Below are 16,399 nucleotides of genomic sequence, written 5' to 3' on the forward strand. Positions count from 1 at the left end.
GACCCTGTCAGCGCCGTCCACGGCGGCGACGACTATGAGCTGTCCCACAGCGAGTCAGGCAGTGTTCTCGCGATCGCCGCGTTTCCCAACTCGCACGAGAAGATCCGTTGTCAGCTCGTCAACAGGACGAGGCTGGCCCGCGACGTCCGCCTCATCTTATCCCTGACATCGTTGAACAAGGTGCTCAGCCTTCACATGAGCACACATGACTTCGACTGCGCCAGCGTCGACAGGAAGTCTTGCTTGCGGGCGTACACGCCGACGAGCATGGAGGACGAGGTTGGCCACTTCAGCCTCGACGCCAAGGAGTACATCCTGGATGAGCACTCCAAGTTCCTCAACGGCGAGCTCATGAACCAACTCCTGGACCCGCTCCCCCTCGATCCTTACATCGAAGCTGCTCTATCCCCGGTTTCTTCTATCGTATAGTTGGTGGTGTCGGCAGAGGAGGAGGTTATGACCAACTCGCCCAACAGGTGTTTGATGATTTGCTTCAACCTCTTACAAAGATGTTTCAGCTGGGATGCAGCACCACATCGTCAGCCTTGGCCACCACCTCATATTCATGTTGAGTTTTGGTGTGGCAGTGCTGCTCTACGTCCAATTCCATGGCCACCACCCACTTCCTTGGATAGTTTGTATACTAAAGAATTCTATTGTAGAGTGCAATTTCCTGGATTTGGTAGAACCTTTGTGTTCAATGCAGAGATTCTAAAAAGAGTTGGACGTACATCTGAAGCCAAAAATTCATCTCGCGTGGCTCTGAAATCATCATGGGGGACACTTGGCTGCAGTCATGAAGAGGCTGCTGAATTAGCTTCTTTGGTGGATGGATATCAGTTAATGCGTGCAGCGTCAGCATCTGATCGGGTGTCTTCGCTGAAGAATTATCACCACACACTAGGGTTATGCGACCATTGGGCTGAGAAGAGGTTTAATGGTCACAAATGTGTGCAGTTCCACGCCATCGAAGAGGTCTGTGAATTTTTATGTATGGAGGGTAGTCCAGAACAGAAACCAGACTCAAATGACCAGTTGATATTGACGCTATATTGTACAGCGTGGTCAGGAGCGCATGCGGCTGCTACATTTTGTCTTCGAGATTCGATTCAGCAGCAAGACGTATTGGTACTGGGTGATCAGGCATCGTTTGTCAAGGAAATCACGACAATCGTTTGTCGAGCTGGTTCAGGAATTGGTATGGCTGTTGGCCTTGTTTCTTCTAGTCTAGGTGCCGTCACTAGTGGCCAAGGCAATTTCAAAGTCTTAGTTTGGGATCCCGGTGGTTATGCATATCACAGCTTGGAGACAAGCTGTATTTCAAGCGGTGGGGAATGTCAGCATCTCAGACAGGAGCAATGAGCATACAGCGAGAACAAGTCACGGGACGTGAGAGTCCGTCGTCCAAACGCTAAGGTTACTGAGCCAATATGGGCCAAGTAGTGGGTCAGCTATCTATGGGTCGCTTGATGTTCTAGCAGTACTATATAAAAGACAAACACTTGTGTAATAGGGCATGAACAATTTAGCTATCAAACATGAGACAAACTCGTCTTCCTCCCAGCTGTTCCCTTCTCCAAGTCTCATTCTCCTCTGAGCTTTTCCTCTCCGATCCCCTTCCCAGGTGTTGCTAACAGATCTGCGTGGGAGGGCGAGGGCCGCGGCGATTCCACCTTCACCGTGGCGAGATTAGCGGGGTGGGGGGCGAAGACGTTCTCGGGTGCGCAACAAAGGAGATTGAGGTGGGGCGCGGGCGTGGATAGGTGGGGAGAGGGCGAGGGCGGCGCCATGGATGCCGCGGCGATTCCATCGAGGCCGCCAGGGAGGGGGCGCAGGAATGGGGGATCTGCGAGGGAGGGCGAGGGCGGCATGGATGCCACGGCGATTCCATCGAGGCCGCGGCGAGATTAGCGGGACGAAGACGGGGCCACGCGCGGCGTGCTGATTTGTGAGATTAGCGGGACGAAGACGCGTGCGGCGGCGGGCATCACGCGCGGGGCCTGCGGGATGCGGGGAGGAAGACGCGTGCGGCGGCGGGCATCACGGGCGGGGGCGTGATAAGGCCTGTGGACGCCCTGCGTCCACCCTGATTAATAGAGATTTGTACCATGACGGCCGCCGCTGTCACGCTCCTCTCCGTCGCGCACCAGACCCGCTTCGCGCTCTGCCTCGCCGCGGCGTTCTCCTCCTCGTCATCTCCCCGACTCCCCCTGTCAACAATACCGTCTTCTCCCCGCTTTCTCTCGACGTCGCGCTCAGCCTCCTCGCCGCCGGCTCGGGCGGCGCCACGCGCGACCAGCTGCTCGCCGCGCTCGGCGGAAGCGATGGGCCGGACGCGGCCGACAACCTGCACGCGCTCGCCGAGCAGGTGGCGCGGGTCGTGATGGCCGACGGGTCCGAGGCGGGCGGCCCGCGGATCGTGTTCGCGGACGCCGTCTTCGCCGACGCGTCGTTGAAGCTGAAGCCGGCCTTCGAGGAGGTCGCCGTGGGAAAGTACAGGGGGCCGAGATCCACTCCGTCGACTTCCAGAAAAAGGTCTGATCACCACCACCCATTGCTCGCAAACGTCTGGTAACAAAAACCGTATACCCTACTACGCCCTGATTACATTACAAATGTTTCGTCAGGCCGCAGAAGCTGCTGCTCAAGTGAACGCATGGGCAGAGAAGGCCACCGGCTGCTCAAAGCTTTGAGCAGCTCGGACGCTTCGAACCCAGAGGACTCCGGCTTCCACAGGTTGTCCGAGCTGCCCAAAGCTTTGGGGCTCCGGCTGCCTTTTAGCCCGGAAGAAGCAGATCTGTCAGGGCTCGTCGCTGATCCGCCCGTGCCACCCAGGTTCTCTGTCTCGTCGTCCGTCTTCCACAGGTCAGTTGTGGAAGGGACCGAGGCTGCTGCGGCATCGGCGGTCGTAATGAGGAGGGGTGCTGCGCGTGGGAGCCGCAGGGTGTGGTGCTGTTCGTCGGCCATGTGGTCAATCCCCTAATCGCTTGAACGCATAATAAGTGGCTTTGTCTTGTCTGAAACAAACAAAGGTTGTGGGATGATCCATGTAGCTCATGACTGCTTCGCTGCGTACTCCGTATGATGAATTGATGATTGCGTATCAGGCTCAATGCCGAGTTTTATTTTGTTAATTTTTTTAAATTAGGAGGGAAACAAACAAGCCGTTAAACTTTGACATGGAAAAACTCCAAATATGATGTCACTTTCGTTTTCCTTTGCCCGTGTAGGATGGTATGACAGCAGAATAGATAATCAGAGGTGGAGAATGCTTGCGAAAGCTAAAAATCAATTATCCCACATCCTCTTAATCACAAGAACAAACTTTCTTAGGAATTCATTTTCCCAATATACCATTGCTATTCTTTTTTGTTTCAGCTTAGCAGTTCCTCCTTCCCTGAAAGGTAGGCATGTAGACTAGAGGAATTAGGTCAGCTCGCAAGGCTCATAAGCTGTGAGTGTTGTCCCTCTATTAAGGGAAACCAAGCAGACGCTTCAAACCTACCTTTCTTCATGGGAACGAACCATAGCACTATGGAATGAAATTGTTCTGTTAATGCTACCTTAGAGAAGTAGCGCGTAGAGGACGCTTATTCCTTTTTTTCCCAGTTCTTCTCTGTTCTTTCAGTACATTGAAGGCCTTATAAGAAAAGCTCCTTTTCTCAAACAGTACATCTTGAAAGTCGCCTAGGGGGTGAATAGAAGAAACCTAAAATTTATCACTTAATACAAAAACTTTGATCCTCGATTAGGTATTAGAACGAGAGGCAAATTAATTGAAGGGAGAGGAGTTCTTGCAAGTGTTGCTCAAATGATTGCGGAATTAACTTCGGAGCAAAACAAAATGATTTGAAAGATGATCAAGCAAGAGAACTAAGAGAGGGAGAGGGCAAACAAATTGCAAGCAAAAAAATCATAAGAGACATGTCGATTTGTTTACCAAAGTTTGATTTCCAAATGAAGCATATGTCTCCGTTAAGGTGTCCCTAAGGACCAGGTCTCTTTCAACCCTCTCAAGCAATTCCACGGATCGAGCTTGAGTCCTCTTTTCACTCGAATGAGAGACCAGAGTCTCTGTGAGGATCTCGACACAAAATGGAGTCCCTCGCTAGTTTTACAATGGATCGGAGTTAAAACTCGAAGCTCAAGAGCATAAGAACGCAACAGCAACTCAACACAATCACTCACACAAGGCACTATCACTTTCTCTAGCTCAAACACTTGGATGTGACACTTAGAAGGCTTCAGATCACTTGAATTTGTTGTTATTGAATGTATGGATGTTTGCTCGGCTCTTATATCTTCAATGAGCTAGTTGGGGGCGTGTTTATAGGCCCCAACAACCCTATATCCATTGGCATTGAATGGAAACCCCGCACATTCTACGGGTACACCGAACCTTGCACAGTACCGATCTCGTGCACCACTCGACCTTGTCAGACTACCATTGTAGGTAGCTGTTCTGATGGGGAGTAGTCTTTCCTGAGTTAACCGGACCAGTCTAGTGCACCACTAGACCTCACCACATAAGTCAGCCGTTGGATCTGGAAACTTGATCGTAGAGCTCTAATAGGTCTGGTGCCCCATCAGACTTGTTTGTTACGCTAGCTGACCAAAGTCTCATTTACACCCTCACTACACAATCAGACTAGTCTGGTGCGTCAGCCGGCCGAAGTTCATTTTACAAACTCTCTACGCACTTGGTCTGGTGCACCACCGGACCAATCCTGTGCGCCTCTTTATAGCTAAATTTTGGCAAACTTTGGCGAATCATCTTCAAATTGATTTGGCTGTACTTCATGGTGTTTCTATGACTTAGACAAACATATCTAGAGACTATCCAACTAGTCTAAGTCATTGGACTTGGTCGTTTTGATTTCTCTAACTCGTATTCCAATTCTGGCTTAAACTTAGCTCCAAAGGTCCCGAATCTTAAACCTGAGCTTTACCAGCTTCTCTAGATAGCTCAAGTACATTCCTAGGGGTGTTTAGAACTTATTCAAGGTGTTGAACTATTGCTATTCCATCTTCTCCAAGGTTTACCCCTTTTGGTTGGTCTAGAGTTGATTTCTAAATTAGAATCTCGATTATCTATCTTATGAACCTGTGATTGTATACTTAGCAAACTAGTTAGTCCATATGGTTGTGATGGTCACCAAGCACCAAAAAGTCTAGAAATGGATTGAAGTCCATTCCCCTTTTGATCTTCCTGTTTCTGGTGATTGATGCCAACACAACCAAAGCAAATATAACACTTCATAATTGTAAATAGTTTGTTATCCTTCAAGTGTTCACAAGATACTAAGTTAAGATAAATTCTAAGTAGGATATGAGTTGTTTGAAGATTTAACATTTTGGACCATATTTGCACCACTTAGTATTTTGATTTTGCAAAGTTTTGAAATGTTTTGGAAGTCTTTCCTACTTTACATGCATTTCTCTAGTTTGAAAAATTATCCCCCTTTTCAAATGATTTTCCAAAACTTTATCTCCCCCTTTGGCATGAAAGATTTATCCTCTTAGCTTTCAAGAGGGTTTTCATAGTTTTGAAAAGATACCAGTTTGAAAGACAAAAAATTTAAAAACATGGGGTGGTGCGGTTCATTTCTTCCCCTTTTGTATTGTGCACCAAAAACGGAGACAATTTGTATGGCCTTTGTCAACAAAGATATAGAAATTAAGAACACGAGTTGAAGCAAGTTATTTTTGATATTGATCAAATATACATTGGAAGCATTTCCTTGCTCGAAACTCCATTTCCTTTCAATTTGAGACTAAACACATTATAGACTTGAAAATTTGTTAGTCTCAAAGATTTAAAGTGTAAAGTATTGCTCACCCTCAATATGTGCATACAAGTGATGAATACTTGTTTATGCTATGCACTTGGATTTGTGAGGCCCGGGGGAGTCAAGTTCTACAATTTAAACTTTGGTACAAGCAGGAATATGAATATGAAATTGTATCGATTGAAAGATATGATTGATCAAAGGTATAGTAAATAAGAAATGCATGCAATATTTTAATCCATATTACGATAATTAAGAACATTTAGTTTACTCCTAAACTCACAAAAACTTTTCTCATCTAAGGGCTTAGTGAAGATGTTAACTAACTGTTTATGGGTGCTCACATGGATAATTACAATACCTTCCGTTTGTGAGTGATCGTTTAGAAAGTGATATCAGATATATATGTGTTTAGTGAAGTTGTGAACAATAGGATTAACCACCATGCGGATTGCACTTTTATTATCACATAGGTGAGAAACTTTGCTCTGATTGTAGGCAAAGTTCTTGAGGGTTTGTCTCATCTAGAGTAATTGTGCACAACAATGTCCTACAACAATATACTCGACCTCCGCGGTAGATAGGGCAACAAAATTTTGTTTGTTTGAAGCCTAAGACGCCAAGGATCTTCCTAGAAACCGGCATGTCCCTGATGTACTCTTTCTATCTACCTTACTGAAAGTCGCCTAGAGGGGGGGGGTGAATAGGGCGAAACTGAAATTCTCAAAAATAATCACAACTACAAGACGGGTTAGCGTTAGAAATATAATAGAGTCCGCGAGAGAGGGCGCAAAACAAATCGCAAGAGAATAAGGAGAGTGACACGCGGATTTGTTTTACCGAGGTTCGGTTCTTGCAAACCTACTCCCCGTTGAGGAGGCCACAAAGGTGAAAGGGAAATGTGCCCTTGGGCCATTTCTAAGTATTTTGGTGATTGAGTGCCAACTCAAGTGCTTAAATGTGAATTTATGCAATGGATGAATAAAGTGCAAATCAAGAGCAAAGGTACGTTTCTAAGTCTTAGTACATTGGTTTTGTGTACTAATATATTTGTCTAAGTATTGGAAACAGGAAGAAAAAGAAAGAGGTGGCTGTGTACAGCCAAGGGGCTGTTTCGGTCTGGGGCACCGGACTGTCCGGTGGTGCACCGGACAGTGTCTGGTGCGCCAGGCTGCCTCGGCCGAAGTGGCCGCTCTCGGGAATTCGCCGACGGCGTACGGCTAAAATTCACCGGACTGTCCGGTGTGCACCGGACTGTCCGGTGAGCCAACGGTCGGCCAGGGCCAACGGTCGGCCGCGCGATCTGCGCGGGACACGTGGCCAAGCCAACGGTCGGAAAGGGGCACCGGACTGTCCGGTGTGCACCGGACATATCCGGTGCGCCAACGGCTCCCGCATCTGCAACGGTCGGCTTCGCCATTTAAGGAAAGGAATCGGGCACCGGACACTGTACGGTGTGCACCGGACTGTCCGGTGCGCCCGACGACAGAAGGCAAAGATGGCCTTCCAGATTTGTTCTCAACGGCTCCTAGCTGCCTTGGGGCTATAAAAGGGACCCCTAGGCGCATGGAGGAGAACACCAAGCAACTCTTGAGCATTCTTGATCATCCACACTCAGTCTTTGCGCATCCGTTTGTTATTCTAAGTGATTCGAGCTCCGTTCTTGTGAGAAACTGTGAGATAGTCTTTGAGCTCGAATCTTGGCCGTGTGTGTGCGCGTTTCGCTGTGGATTTGTGTGTGTTGCTTCCCTCCCTTACTCCGTGCTTCTCTGTGAATCTTAAGTGTAAGGGCGAGAGACTCCAATTTGTGGAGATTCCTCGCGAGTGGGATAAAGATAAGCAAGGCAAAACACTGTGGTATTCAAGTGGGTCTTTGGACCGCTTGAGAGGGGTTGATTGCAACCCTCGTCCATTGGGACGCCACAACGTGGAGTAGGCAAGTTTTGTACTTGGCCGAACCACGGGATAAATCACCGTGTCTCCTCTGTGTTGAATTCTCTGTGATTGTCGTATTGTGCAAGATCTCCTCTTTAGCCACTTGGCAATTATTGAGCTAACCCCTAACAAGTTTTTGTGGCTATAAGTTAAGTTTTTACAGGATCACCTATTCACCCCCCCTCTAGGTGCTCTCAATTGGTATCGGAGCCGTTCTCTTCACAAAGGGACTTACCGCCCGAAGAGATGGATCCTAAGGGGAAGGGAATCGTGATCAACGACAAAGAAAAGGAATCCTTCGTCAACGAGCCGAAGGACGACAAGCCTACCGACTCCGGCTCGGGGCATAGACGGAAGGAAGGGAAGAAGAAGAAGACAAGGCGCATCAAGGAGATCATCTACTACGACGATAGTGATGAGTCTACTTCTTCCCAAAAGGATGATGACAACGACTACAAAAAGACGGTCAATTTGAACTTTTCATTTGATTATTCTCGTATTCAACATAGTTCGAATTCGCATTTGCTTTCCATTCCTCTTGGCAAACCTCCACACTTCGATGGGGAGGACTACGGATTTTGGAGTCACAAAATGCGTAGTCACTTATTCTCTCTCCATCCAAGCATATGGGAGATTGTGGAAAATGGAATGAAATTTGATAGCTCGGATAGCCCTATGCTTATAAATGAACAAATTCATAGAAATGCACAAGCTACTACTGTTCTCTTAGCATCTTTGTGCAGGGAAGAGTACAATAAGGTGAGCGGCTTGAACAATGCCAAGCAGATATGGGACACCCTCAAGATCTCTCACGAGGGGAACGACATCACCATGCTCACCAAGATGGAGTTGGTGGAGGGCGAGCTTGAACGATTCGCCATGATAAGGGGAGAGGAGCCAACTCAAACTTACAACCGGCTCAAGACCCTTATCAACAAAATAAGGAGCTACGGAAGCACGCGTTGGACGGATCACGACGTCGTCCGCTGTCACACCCGGGTTTTAGGGGTCCAAAGCCCGGGCGCGAACATAAACACCAGGTATGCTGGGACCATGTCTCACACATATGATGTAAAGTGGCACAGGATCGAATGTCACATCTTTATATATAACAGGAGTTCTATACAAAATAAATAATTACATTATAAGGAGACAACGGTCCAGCAACCCAAAGTTGACTGGGAGACGACGACCTAGACCACTCACGAACTCATCGCAACATCCTCCATGAGCATCATCCTGCAGTACCTGGTCTTGACCTGTGGTGTATGTGAGACAGCAAGAGTGAGCTCACATACGTTCATCGCTCAACAAGTTGTGGGGAATAATGTGCATGAACTCGCCAAAGGTGGGAGCTCACGTGAAGTGTAAGGCTTACCAAAGAAGATGGTTAGAGCTGAGCATTGCTTTTAAAGTTGGTCAAAATTTTATTAGCAGTTACTAAGTATAAGTAAATACCAACCCAATTAAATAGTAGAACAAAAGTAACAACATCACCTGTACAACATCACCTGCGATGCAATGCATATGACAAATTGAGTTTAATTCCATAATTTAATCATGTGAGGGTCCGAGCCGCTCATGACCGTGAGCACGGCTAGTATACCAGTTTTACACTCTGCAGAGGTGGCGCATCTTTACCCACAAGTCATGTTACCCATCTGCCAAGGGATCGCGACTTCCCATACACCTCTACCGAGGAGGCGAGGCAGGGTAACACTACGAGGCCTTTACAAAGTTCCACTAGCTTCAGAAAACCCGCTACAGTTTATAGGAAGCTCCAATGCAGGAATCCCTTGCAGGACCGCCATCACAGCAAAATCCTCCCGAGGGCCTCCCTAGGGATCCCTTGCAGGACTGCCATTACAGCAAATCCTCCCGAGGGCCTCCCCAGGAATCCCTTGCAGGACCGCCATCACAGCAAAATCCTCCCGAGGGCCTCCCTACACTGACCACTCCCCTACTGCCCTTGCCCCTTTCGGGTAAGGTAGTCCTCCACTAGCTTTCCTAATTAATCAGCCAAGGGCGTCCCATTATACCCTTGTGGTAGCACTGTTTTCCCGGGTGGTCGCTCCATGTTCCAATTAACATAATGATCTTATCATGAACGATAAATAACAACGGATAACAAAAGTATAATCATGAGTAATGTATCTTCATACCCAAAACCACATAAAGCACTAGCAAGTACTACCCAAAAAGTTCAGTGGTAACAAGGTATAAAGATAATCAAACTAGGGTAACCTATTGGGTCCCATCAAAATTAACCTATGCAGATCATTATGATTAATTAGAACATGGCTGGGTAAAAAGAAGTGATCAAGGGCACAACTTGCCTGGCACTTGAGATTCCATGTACCAACTTGCTTTTCAGATGACTCGTGATCTCGCTCTAGTCGTATCAATACAAACAAACACGGTATATGCAAAATTAACATTACATCAAACATAAGAACAAACTGTATAATAATAATCTACGCGTTGCTACGAGATCGTGGGAAGAAGAGTCATTAAATTCGGAGTTACGGTTACCAAGTTATGGATTTCTGAAGTTATTTAGCACCTAGAATAGATTAATTCAAATGAACAATTTTAATTCAAGTTTTATGGCTAAACAGTGTTACTAGTTGATAGACAATATTAAAACAAAATTATAGAAACTGGAATGAATTAATTTGGAGTTAGAAAGAATTAAATATGATTTATACAAGTTTCTAGAATTTGTTTTGTATTAAAATTCAATTTTCCAAAATCAATTCTCTAATTTTACTACTCTCTGGACTGCGCGCCAATTTCTGGAAAGTGCAGGGGCTAGATCGCAAGTTTCCCTAGACTCAGTGAACACCCGCCCAAGGACTGCGGGTTGGATTGATAAAAATCCAGGGGCTCTTCAGAAGGCACGACGAAGGGGTATGTTCTGATGTGAGCCACCTGATCCTAGATCGACGGTCCATATTAGAATTCCTTTAAATTAAATCGATATTCAATGCCAGCCGCTAGATCTTAAATTTGCGGTTCAGATTGAAATATACGAGATCACCACGGATCCGCCTGATCTCGATCAGACACTCCCGGCGCTCCAGCCAAAACGATAGCCCCAATATAATCTAAGCTGCCATCGCAAGATCTAACGGCCACGCACACACCACCGTCCTCCCACCGACGCTGAGCGAACAGAGACATCCATGGCAGCGTCGCCCGCCGGTGAGTAGTGCTCCAATTCCGTGGAGCATGAATCCCGAATCGGCCAGAATCTACATGATGTGGAAGTAAACACAATTCGTAGGGAATGGTTCTCACCATGGAACAGGCGGTAGAGTGGGCTGCCCATAGCGGAGCACGGATTCCGCGGTGCCATGAGACGGCGGCGAGAAATTCCCCCGCGCCCGATTGATCTTCACGTCCAGGAACTCCGTGTACATGCTCCACCAGCTTCATCGAACTTCGTGATCTTCTCCAGGTCTTCGAACCACGGCGTGGGCAGAGAGCGACGGTGGCGCTGTCTCCTTTCTCTCTGTTCCTCTCGATGCGTTCGATGGCTCACAGGGTGTCTAGCTTGTTCTGTCTCAGCACATGGAGAGAGGGGCTGGTAACGATGCTGGGGTTTTATGCCCCAATGGGCGGAGTCCGCACCCGAGGGATTCGGCTAATTCCCCAACAAATTCGGTTGAAAGACCCTAACAACCTCGTTGAGCGGTTAAGCACCTGCGGTTCCCAACCAGCGCGGCATAGCATACACAGCTTGCAATCGGGGCCCATCTAGCAGAGGAACCACATCCAACACGTGCACAGCCGAACCGGCTGACGGAAATGTCCCACATGAGGGGTGTCTCAGGCATGTACGTGCGATCGCCATGGGAAGCGCTGGCCGGAGCCCACCCATCAGCGTCTGATATGCGGGCATTAGGTGGACCGAGCGAGGGATGCATGGCTGATGACATGCATGAAGTCAGGAAGACGCCGGTTCAGCCATTTGGAATAAAGAATGGAAAAGGAGAATCTCGGGTGAGGTTTAGGAGAGGCTGAGTGGGTCGTAGCTTCCATTGTTATTTTCTTTCTATATTTTTTTTTACTATTTATCTTGCTTTCTTTCGATTTCTGTTTTCAAATTTTAAATTCAACTCTGCGTTTGGATTTCATATTCAAGTTAGGTGCACAAACAAACTCCGACATGAGATGCAAGTATAATTTTATTTATTTATACCCTACTTATTTAAATTAATTCTCACATTTGTGAAAAATAGGTAAATGATTCACACCAATAATTAAAGAGCCATTCATAACATTTAATTAATTTAATTAAGACCATAAATTTTAATCACATAAAATGATGTTTATTATTTACTTAGAAAAACAATATCTATATAACCTTTTATTTAATTTAGATTCTTAGAGAATATTTCTAAACTTAAAATTTAACAAAAGGTAGCCTTTGTAGGACTACCCCGAATTCTAATTTATCATTAGAAAACTTGTTTATATTTAATCTTGCGAGAACTCTTCCAAATACCCAGAATTCGAATTCTATGGTGTTACAAATTCTACCCCCCTTAAAAATAATCTCGTCCTCGAGATTAGTAAGAAAAGGAATATAGAGAGATTGGTATGTAAATTAGCTTTTTAGTTTCCCATTAGTTCAAAAATTTAAGAGTCCCCTTTTATAATAATCCTTGATGGGTGGTTAGGAGAGTATTGGTATCTAGACACTTATTATGTGGGATAAGAGATGGATAGGTTAGGGCAAAAAAAAGCCTGGGGTAAGAGAGTTTATGGTGAGGAAGAACTCCGTGTTGGGTGGTAACGCATCTGAAGATCGAGTTTGACTTCTCTCCTTCCTTTATGGGGTTGATCTTTTCCTTCTTCGGTCTTGGTCTCATTGCTTCGGGTTAGCGTATATCATCGGAGTTGGGGGAGTATGGTTAAGATAGATATGGGTGAGATAGACTACGCGATGTAGGTCAAAATTTTGTTTGATGTTAGGTGGGGATAGACAGATTATACAATCCATCGTGACTCTATTGGTAGGGTTAGATCTCATGCACGTGGCTGAGTCCGTCTAGGGCACTAGCTTAGGTTTAAGCACATGAGGGGAGAACAAGGTTTATAGGAGTAGGATCCCATCTTATTTTACCAGTATTATCTAACATCTTTGTCCATTAGGCTAGATCTGATCAAATTAGATGGGATCAGAATTAAATCGGTGTAATCGGATTAGACTATATAAGATCTACTTAATTTATTTGGAATAGATCATGTTTGTTACAAGGTTATGAGATAAGGCGAGTGGTGGGGTTATGTATGCTTATTAGAACAAGAGGAGTCTCTAAGAATAAGATAGAATCTTTTGAGATTGGTTAAATCGATTAGGATAAGATGAAAATCCTTTCGAGATGAGATGAGTCTATTAAAATAAGAAAGAATCTTTTAAGATAAGATGGATCTATTAATATAGGAGAGTATCTTCTAAGATAAGAGAATCTATTAAGATAAGAAAGAATCTTTCAAGACAAGGTTGATCTATTAAAATAGATACACTTTAATGGAGGATAATCTAGGTTGTTTAGTTATCTTATGATTTTTTTTATATTTATGCCTATATATATAAGCAGAGATAATTGTGGATATTACTCCACAATCCATCACACGCAATCAAAGACCAAATCAGACAAATATCACAAGAACAAACATTCAAGCATATAGATAAAAAAAATAGTTTTGTTTTTGTTCCTAAGAGTAGGTCTCCTAGTCTTAAAGGTCACTTTAGGTACAGGATTTCAAAGTGTGAAATCTACATTTGTCTTTAGAAGTGAAAAGGTGAGAATAATCAGAGTAAAGCGGAAATAGATGAGAAAAGATTAAGAAAAGTTTAGAAAGGATCAGAGTAGCAAAGGTAAGCAAGTATTGGTTGTCCAGTTCTATCTAGGTTTCGTCCTGCAGTCAACATTCCTCTGATACCACTTCTGTCACACCCGGGTTTTAGGGGTCCAAAGCCCGGGCGCGAACATAAACACCAGGTATGCTGGGACCATGTCTCACACATATGATGTAAAGTGGCACAGGATCGAATGTCACATCTTTATATATAACAGGAGTTCTATACAAAATAAATAATTACATTATAAGGAGACAACGGTCCAGCAACCCAAAGTTGACTGGGAGACGACGACCTAGACCACTCACGAACTCATCGCAACATCCTCCATGAGCATCATCCTGCAGTACCTGGTCTTGACCTGTGGTGTATGTGAGACAGCAAGAGTGAGCTCACATACGTTCATCGCTCAACAAGTTGTGGGGAATAATGTGCATGAACTCGCCAAAGGTGGGAGCTCACGTGAAGTGTAAGGCTTACCAAAGAAGATGGTTAGAGCTGAGCATTGCTTTTAAAGTTGGTCAAAATTTTATTAGCAGTTACTAAGTATAAGTAAATACCAACCCAATTAAATAGTAGAACAAAAGTAACAACATCACCTGTACAACATCACCTGCGATGCAATGCATATGACAAATTGAGTTTAATTCCATAATTTAATCATGTGAGGGTCCGAGCCGCTCATGACCGTGAGCACGGCTAGTATACCAGTTTTACACTCTGCAGAGGTGGCGCATCTTTACCCACAAGTCATGTTACCCATCTGCCAAGGGATCGCGACTTCCCATACACCTCTACCGAGGAGGCGAGGCAGGGTAACACTACGAGGCCTTTACAAAGTTCCACTAGCTTCAGAAAACCCGCTACAGTTTATAGGAAGCTCCAATGCAGGAATCCCTTGCAGGACCGCCATCACAGCAAAATCCTCCCGAGGGCCTCCCTAGGGATCCCTTGCAGGACTGCCATTACAGCAAATCCTCCCGAGGGCCTCCCCAGGAATCCCTTGCAGGACCGCCATCACAGCAAAATCCTCCCGAGGGCCTCCCTACACTGACCACTCCCCTACTGCCCTTGCCCCTTTCGGGTAAGGTAGTCCTCCACTAGCTTTCCTAATTAATCAGCCAAGGGCGTCCCATTATACCCTTGTGGTAGCACTGTTTTCCCGGGTGGTCGCTCCATGTTCCAATTAACATAATGATCTTATCATGAACGATAAATAACAACGGATAACAAAAGTATAATCATGAGTAATGTATCTTCATACCCAAAACCACATAAAGCACTAGCAAGTACTACCCAAAAAGTTCAGTGGTAACAAGGTATAAAGATAATCAAACTAGGGTAACCTATTGGGTCCCATCAAAATTAACCTATGCAGATCATTATGATTAATTAGAACATGGCTGGGTAAAAAGAAGTGATCAAGGGCACAACTTGCCTGGCACTTGAGATTCCATGTACCAACTTGCTTTTCAGATGACTCGTGATCTCGCTCTAGTCGTATCAATACAAACAAACACGGTATATGCAAAATTAACATTACATCAAACATAAGAACAAACTGTATAATAATAATCTACGCGTTGCTACGAGATCGTGGGAAGAAGAGTCATTAAATTCGGAGTTACGGTTACCAAGTTATGGATTTCTGAAGTTATTTAGCACCTAGAATAGATTAATTCAAATGAACAATTTTAATTCAAGTTTTATGGCTAAACAGTGTTACTAGTTGATAGACAATATTAAAACAAAATTATAGAAACTGGAATGAATTAATTTGGAGTTAGAAAGAATTAAATATGATTTATACAAGTTTCTAGAATTTGTTTTGTATTAAAATTCAATTTTCCAAAATCAATTCTCTAATTTTACTACTCTCTGGACTGCGCGCCAATTTCTGGAAAGTGCAGGGGCTAGATCGCAAGTTTCCCTAGACTCAGTGAACACCCGCCCAAGGACTGCGGGTTGGATTGATAAAAATCCAGGGGCTCTTCAGAAGGCACGACGAAGGGGTATGTTCTGATGTGAGCCACCTGATCCTAGATCGACGGTCCATATTAGAATTCCTTTAAATTAAATCGATATTCAATGCCAGCCGCTAGATCTTAAATTTGCGGTTCAGATTGAAATATACGAGATCACCACGGATCCGCCTGATCTCGATCAGACACTCCCGGCGCTCCAGCCAAAACGATAGCCCCAATATAATCTAAGCTGCCATCGCAAGATCTAACGGCCACGCACACACCACCGTCCTCCCACCGACGCTGAGCGAACAGAGACATCCATGGCAGCGTCGCCCGCCGGTGAGTAGTGCTCCAATTCCGTGGAGCATGAATCCCGAATCGGCCAGAATCTACATGATGTGGAAGTAAACACAATTCGTAGGGAATGGTTCTCACCATGGAACAGGCGGTAGAGTGGGCTGCCCATAGCGGAGCACGGATTCCGCGGTGCCATGAGACGGCGGCGAGAAATTCCCCCGCGCCCGATTGATCTTCACGTCCAGGAACTCCGTGTACATGCTCCACCAGCTTCATCGAACTTCGTGATCTTCTCCAGGTCTTCGAACCACGGCGTGGGCAGAGAGCGACGGTGGCGCTGTCTCCTTTCTCTCTGTTCCTCTCGATGCGTTCGATGGCTCACAGGGTGTCTAGCTTGTTCTGTCTCAGCACATGGAGAGAGGGGCTGGTAACGATGCTGGGGTTTTATGCCCCAATGGGCGGAGTCCGCACCCGAGGGATTCGGCTAATTCCCCAACAAATTCGGTTGAAAGACCCTAACAACCTCGTTGAGCGGTTAA

General features: G+C 45.6%; 2 pseudogenes; both read left to right on the top strand.

The window, feature by feature from the left end:
- The first annotated feature begins 195 nt into the window (after positions 1 to 195).
- LOC103643219 (uncharacterized) lies at positions 196 to 1,832 on the top strand (annotated as a pseudogene).
- A 54-nt stretch (positions 1,833 to 1,886) lies between these two features.
- On the top strand, positions 1,887 to 3,125 carry LOC103643220 (serpin-ZXA-like; annotated as a pseudogene).
- The last annotated feature ends 13,274 nt before the right edge of the window (positions 3,126 to 16,399 follow it).

The sequence above is a fragment of the Zea mays genome, chromosome 1 (assembly GCF_902167145.1).
Source record: "Zea mays cultivar B73 chromosome 1, Zm-B73-REFERENCE-NAM-5.0, whole genome shotgun sequence".
Lineage (NCBI taxonomy): Eukaryota > Viridiplantae > Streptophyta > Magnoliopsida > Poales > Poaceae > Zea > Zea mays.